General features: G+C 41.9%; 1 pseudogene; it reads left to right on the top strand.

Moving 5' to 3' along the window:
• Window positions 1-461: 461 nt before the first annotated feature.
• LOC137235344 (actin-histidine N-methyltransferase-like) lies at window positions 462-1,925 on the top strand (annotated as a pseudogene).
• The last annotated feature ends 3,125 nt before the right edge of the window (window positions 1,926-5,050 follow it).

Raw genomic sequence — 5,050 nt, 5'->3', positions numbered from 1 at the left:
ACAGTGTAATCAGCAAAAAAAACTATTGTAAAGTGTGATAAATACATTCTACATTAACCCCACTATAAGAAATCAGGTGTATTTGATCTGGGTGGTAATAGGATATTTATAGAAGATCAATTATTTCAGGTTATTAATTCGTAAAACACGGCCCAAAAAAGGAAGGCAGGGGGAAAAAAATAAATGTGATCGCGTTTTTCCCGGTTTGCCGCCCTAGCATCTGGCAACACCATATGAATTTTTGTAGTGTACCTTGTGTTATTGTGAAAGTGGATTGTATTACCCTTCAATGAATTTCCTGTCATTGAAAAAAAAAAACGAGGTACGCATCAGTTGTAATTTTTACACACATTGTTAATTTTCATTTTCTTTCTTTTCAGGTGAGGACGGAATTAATAGATGGGTGGAAAAGCAAATTACATGGCTTTTGCGCTTTTGAACGATTGGCGAGCTTCCTGAATATGATCGTCGTTAAAGAAATTACACTAACGCTACAAAAACGTAATGAATTGAGTGCGCTCATTAAAACGCTTTTCGAAATTTGCTTCCAACAACCCATTAACCCGAAAGAAGGCTGGGATCAATATACTGAAATACAGTCATTTCTGCATCATGTGCAAATACTTGAAGCGCCGCTGCAACGCTCAACATCCAATCCAAGCATTACTGCGCGCCTGGCAAACATTGAAAATTTCTATAGTTGGGTCAGCGCAAATTGCGTGCGTTATGATGGGGTGCGCATAGCTCAATTTCCCGGGTATGAGCTGGGTTTGGAAGCTACACTCAATATAGCCGAAGATGAATTGCTTTGTAGCATACCACGCAAACTTATACTCACAGAGGGGAATCTCGATTTAGAAGAGAGTCCGGCACAATTCGGCTCAATGTCTAATTTGAAATTGTCCTACGTTCTTATGCTAGAAGCTTTGAAACCAGACAGCTTTTGGAAGCCTTACATTGATTTGTTGCCGGAGAAATATAATACGGTATTGTATTTTACTTCGAAGGAAATGGAAATGCTATGCGGTTCGAATGTATTAACCGCGGCCCTGCGTCAATGCAAAGCGATTGCGCGCCAATATGCGTTTCTCTACAATTGCACTGTACAAGCACCTCGTGCTCACAAATTCAATCCGATGGGCCAAGCGTTCAAAGAGCAGTTCAGCTATGTATTGTATCGTTGGGCTGTCTCCACGGTTATGACGCGTGAGAATTTAATTCCACGCTCTCGCCCACTCGCCACTAATGGCGTTACCGAATCTGGTCAAGAAACTGAGACAATTGCTGCTCTTATACCTTGTTGGGATATGGCAATCATCGGTTTGGTTGTTGTGATCGCAGATATTCTAGGTATATAAATCGAAAACACTTTAAACAATGTCTGCCTGTCACTGCAATGTTCTAATTATGCACTTAAAATTTTCATTTTCCAGAATAACGTACTCGCTGTTAATGTCATCTTTGACGTTGACTTCGTTGCACTGCTGACGGCGTTGTCATGCTGTAGTTTCACCTTCAAAAGGCCACTGTCCTTTCGATATAAAACCACCGCTAAACAAGCTGGAGGATGTACGCGTTTGTTTGTAGGTATGTATATATGTGGCTAGAGGACCTCGCTAGGTCTTTATACCTTAAAAACTTTAGTATTTACTATTCGCAGCTAACTTCTGCAAAAATCGATTACTTATACACGAATATAAACCAGCTGTGGTTTAAATCACTCCTTTTTTGTTGATGTTCCACGTATTTGTTCAAATTCCTTTACATGGCACTAAAAATGTGCATGAGTACATATGCACGTTTGCTTGGCTGAGTTAAGCTGTATTAGCCGTGGGCGTGTAACAGAAATTTTCACAAGCGAGACCAAAGTGTTGACGGAGCGTGACAAATTGAATTTTTATGAATTATTAGTGGCCATTATTTAATAACGTCTAAAGCTCAAGCAAAAATTTGTTTAAGATTTAATATTGTTCAGTTAAGTTTATGCGTATCTTAAGTGTCGTTTTGAAAAGCAAATTAAACATGGTTGAGGCCGCTGTTATTGCTCAATTGGAAGAAGGTTATGCCAATTGTGAAATTGAACTTTCCTATAATCATTATGGTCAAAGAGTCTAAATGCTGTTAATGTCGGAAAAACAGAAGGAGAAGCAGCTACAGTAGTTGTGTGATTCGGGGCATTTGACGCGCGCACAAAATTCGAATGCGAAGCTGATGTTGCCTGGATGCATGGGACGTTACATTTTGAGCTTCAACTATGGGTTTCCGCACTGGAGCAACTAAAACGTGCACAAGTTGTTTGTGAAAATCAACAGAGACCATTGTACTTGTTTTATAACGACTTGTGTGTGGTTTCGACCCACACAATTTAGTGGTAGCAGTTAAAGGAGGAAGAAAAGATAAAAAGAATTACATTTAAAAGTATGATGCACAACTATTTGCGTTTTAAATACTACACAGTTATGTGCTATTAAGTTGCGGTCCTTGGGGGAGCGTCTTGCGAATGATATGAGCCATCGCGCTCGCATCCTGAATTTGGCGCAATGGCAAACATTGCCAAATTCAAATCAAGATTGGGTCGAGCCTTTACGTCAACAAGAAATCTGGTCATGAAACAGCGTTAAGGAAGTGGCACAAAGTATTGCAAACCATTGGCTTGTTGCAAAAGGTAAGAGCTGTTTGCAAATTTATTTTTAATAATGGTAATTTAACGCAAGAGATTGCAAAAACTCATAAAGAGCGATAGTAACAGACAGCTGCAATGTGTTGTTAAATTCATATTTGTACATACAGTCATACATAATACAAATGTATACAAATAAAAGGTTGCTGCAGTGCGCTTAAGGCAAATCTATTGTACACTGATCAAAAAATACGCTTATCGTATAACAAAAAATTTATAAAGGTGATTCGAAAATCTTGATGCGGAAAATTTGAATTATTTAGCGATCTCCAAAATTAGAATAATTAAATCGAAAAAAAAAAATTTTATGTTGCGGGAGTGAAAATGAGTAACTTCTATGTAAAAACAGCATTTTTTCATCACTCAATTCAAATTGGTCCGGCTCGACCTTTAGTGAAAGAAAAATTTAAAAAAAAAAAAAATGGATCTTATGTAGCAAGGTGAAATCAGCCATCAAATACTACTCGTACTCGTCCATCCGATCCCGGATGGAGATTGATAACCCTCCCGAGCCTCCACTCATTGGGTTGCAGGTTGTCTTCTTTTATGACAACTAGATCGTTTAGCTTCATGTTTGCTTTAGGTTGGCGCCATTTATTCCTTTTTTGAAGTTCGACGAGGTATTCCGTCTTCCATCGTCGGCAAAAGGTGTAGTGTAGCGCCTTTAGTCGCTGCCATCGATTGATAATCGATGCGGGGTTTTCGTCCGCGTCTGGCTCCGGGGGTGCTAATAGGTGTCCCCCTATTAAAAAGTGCCCCGGGGTTAATGGTTCTAAGTCGGACGGTTGATTTGAAGAGGGCGTTAGGGGGCGGGAGTTGAGGCAGGATTCTATCCTGCAAAGCAGGGTAGAGAATTCCTCAAAGGTTTGATGCTACCCTTTTGAAGTGATATTTAAAACTTTTCACTCCCGCTTCCCACAATCCCCCCATATGAGGAGCAGACGCAGGAATAAAATGCCAGTTCAGGTTTTGGTATGCATAGGTTGTTACTACCTCGGCGCGTGAGTCAGCCATGAAGGTTTTGAACTCCGCCCTGAGGGCTCTGGATGCCCCGACAAAATTGGTTCCGTTGTCGGAATACACATTCTTCGGGCAGCCTCGTCGCGCGACGAATCTGGCAAAAGCCGCCAAGAATGACCGGGTGCTCAGATCGGTAGTCGCTTCCAAGTGGATGGCCTTAGTGGAGAAACACACAAAGAGGCAGACATATCCCTTGGACACGCGACAGCCTCGCCCTTGATAATTCTTTATCTCAAAGGGGCCGGCAAAATCTACCCCGGTGTTAGTGAATGCCCGGGTATAGGTGGTTCGTACGGTCGGTAGAATGCCCATCAATTGTGTTTGCGCCTGTTTCCTATGCACTGCGCATACCTTGCACTTGTGAATTTCTGATCGTATCATATTTTTCACGCGAGGTATCCAGTACTGTGTGCGGATCAGGCGCAGCATAAGCTGATTTCCCCCATGTAACGAGATTTTATGGACAAATCGTGTGATGAGACGAGACAGTCCACTGTGATAAGGCAGAATTATGGGGTGGCGTTCGTTATACGAGAGGTCCTTGGACGCCTCGAGCCGCCCCCCGACTCTGATTGTCTCGTCCTCATCGAGAAATGGGTGCAAGGGTTGTAAATCGCTCTTTGGCTTGATTAAGCCTTTTTCTTGGAGTACTCTGTACTCCTCCGCATAATGGCTTCGTTGAGCATTGACGATCAGTCGACACATCGTTGCTTTAATCTCGATGGGTGAAATCGTCAGTGATGTTTCATTGAAGGAGGTTTTCAGATGAGTCCTTTTGTAAAACCGTAGAACATAGGACACAACTCTTAAAGCCCGGGAAAGGTCGGAAAACCTGTCTACAATATCTTCGTCTTTTCGGTTAAGCGAGGTTGTGTGGACTTGTAACCTTTTTTCTTCCATGGTTGTGGTGTAGCTTATTTCCTGGTTTGGCCATTCTTTGCCATCTTGCTGCAGCCAAGATGGGCCTTCCCACCACAAGGAATTGTTCACTAGTTCTTGCGCTAAAAGCCCTCTACTGGCTAAGTCTGCAGGGTTGGACGCTGAGTCCACATGACGCCAGTCCGTGTTCCCAACTTGGTCTATTATCTTTGTCACACGGTGGGCCACGAAGGTTGACCATGAACACGGAGGTTTCCGTAACCAAGCTAAGACAATAGTTGAGTCAGTCCATAATAAGGTTTTATGTTTGCCTAAATTAAGGTTCTTGTTGATAGACTCTAGGGTTTCTGAAAGGAGAACTGCTCCACAAAGTTCTAGTCTTGGTAAGGAGATAGTTTTTACTGGCGCGACTCTTGATTTGGCTAACAACAGGCTTACAAATATTTGCTCATTAATATTGACGCGCAGGTA

Source organism: Eurosta solidaginis, chromosome X (genome assembly GCF_040869045.1).
Source record: "Eurosta solidaginis isolate ZX-2024a chromosome X, ASM4086904v1, whole genome shotgun sequence".
NCBI lineage: Eukaryota > Metazoa > Arthropoda > Insecta > Diptera > Tephritidae > Eurosta > Eurosta solidaginis.
Note: the sequence above shows the minus strand (reverse complement) of the source record. Positions and strands in the feature narration are given on the sequence as shown.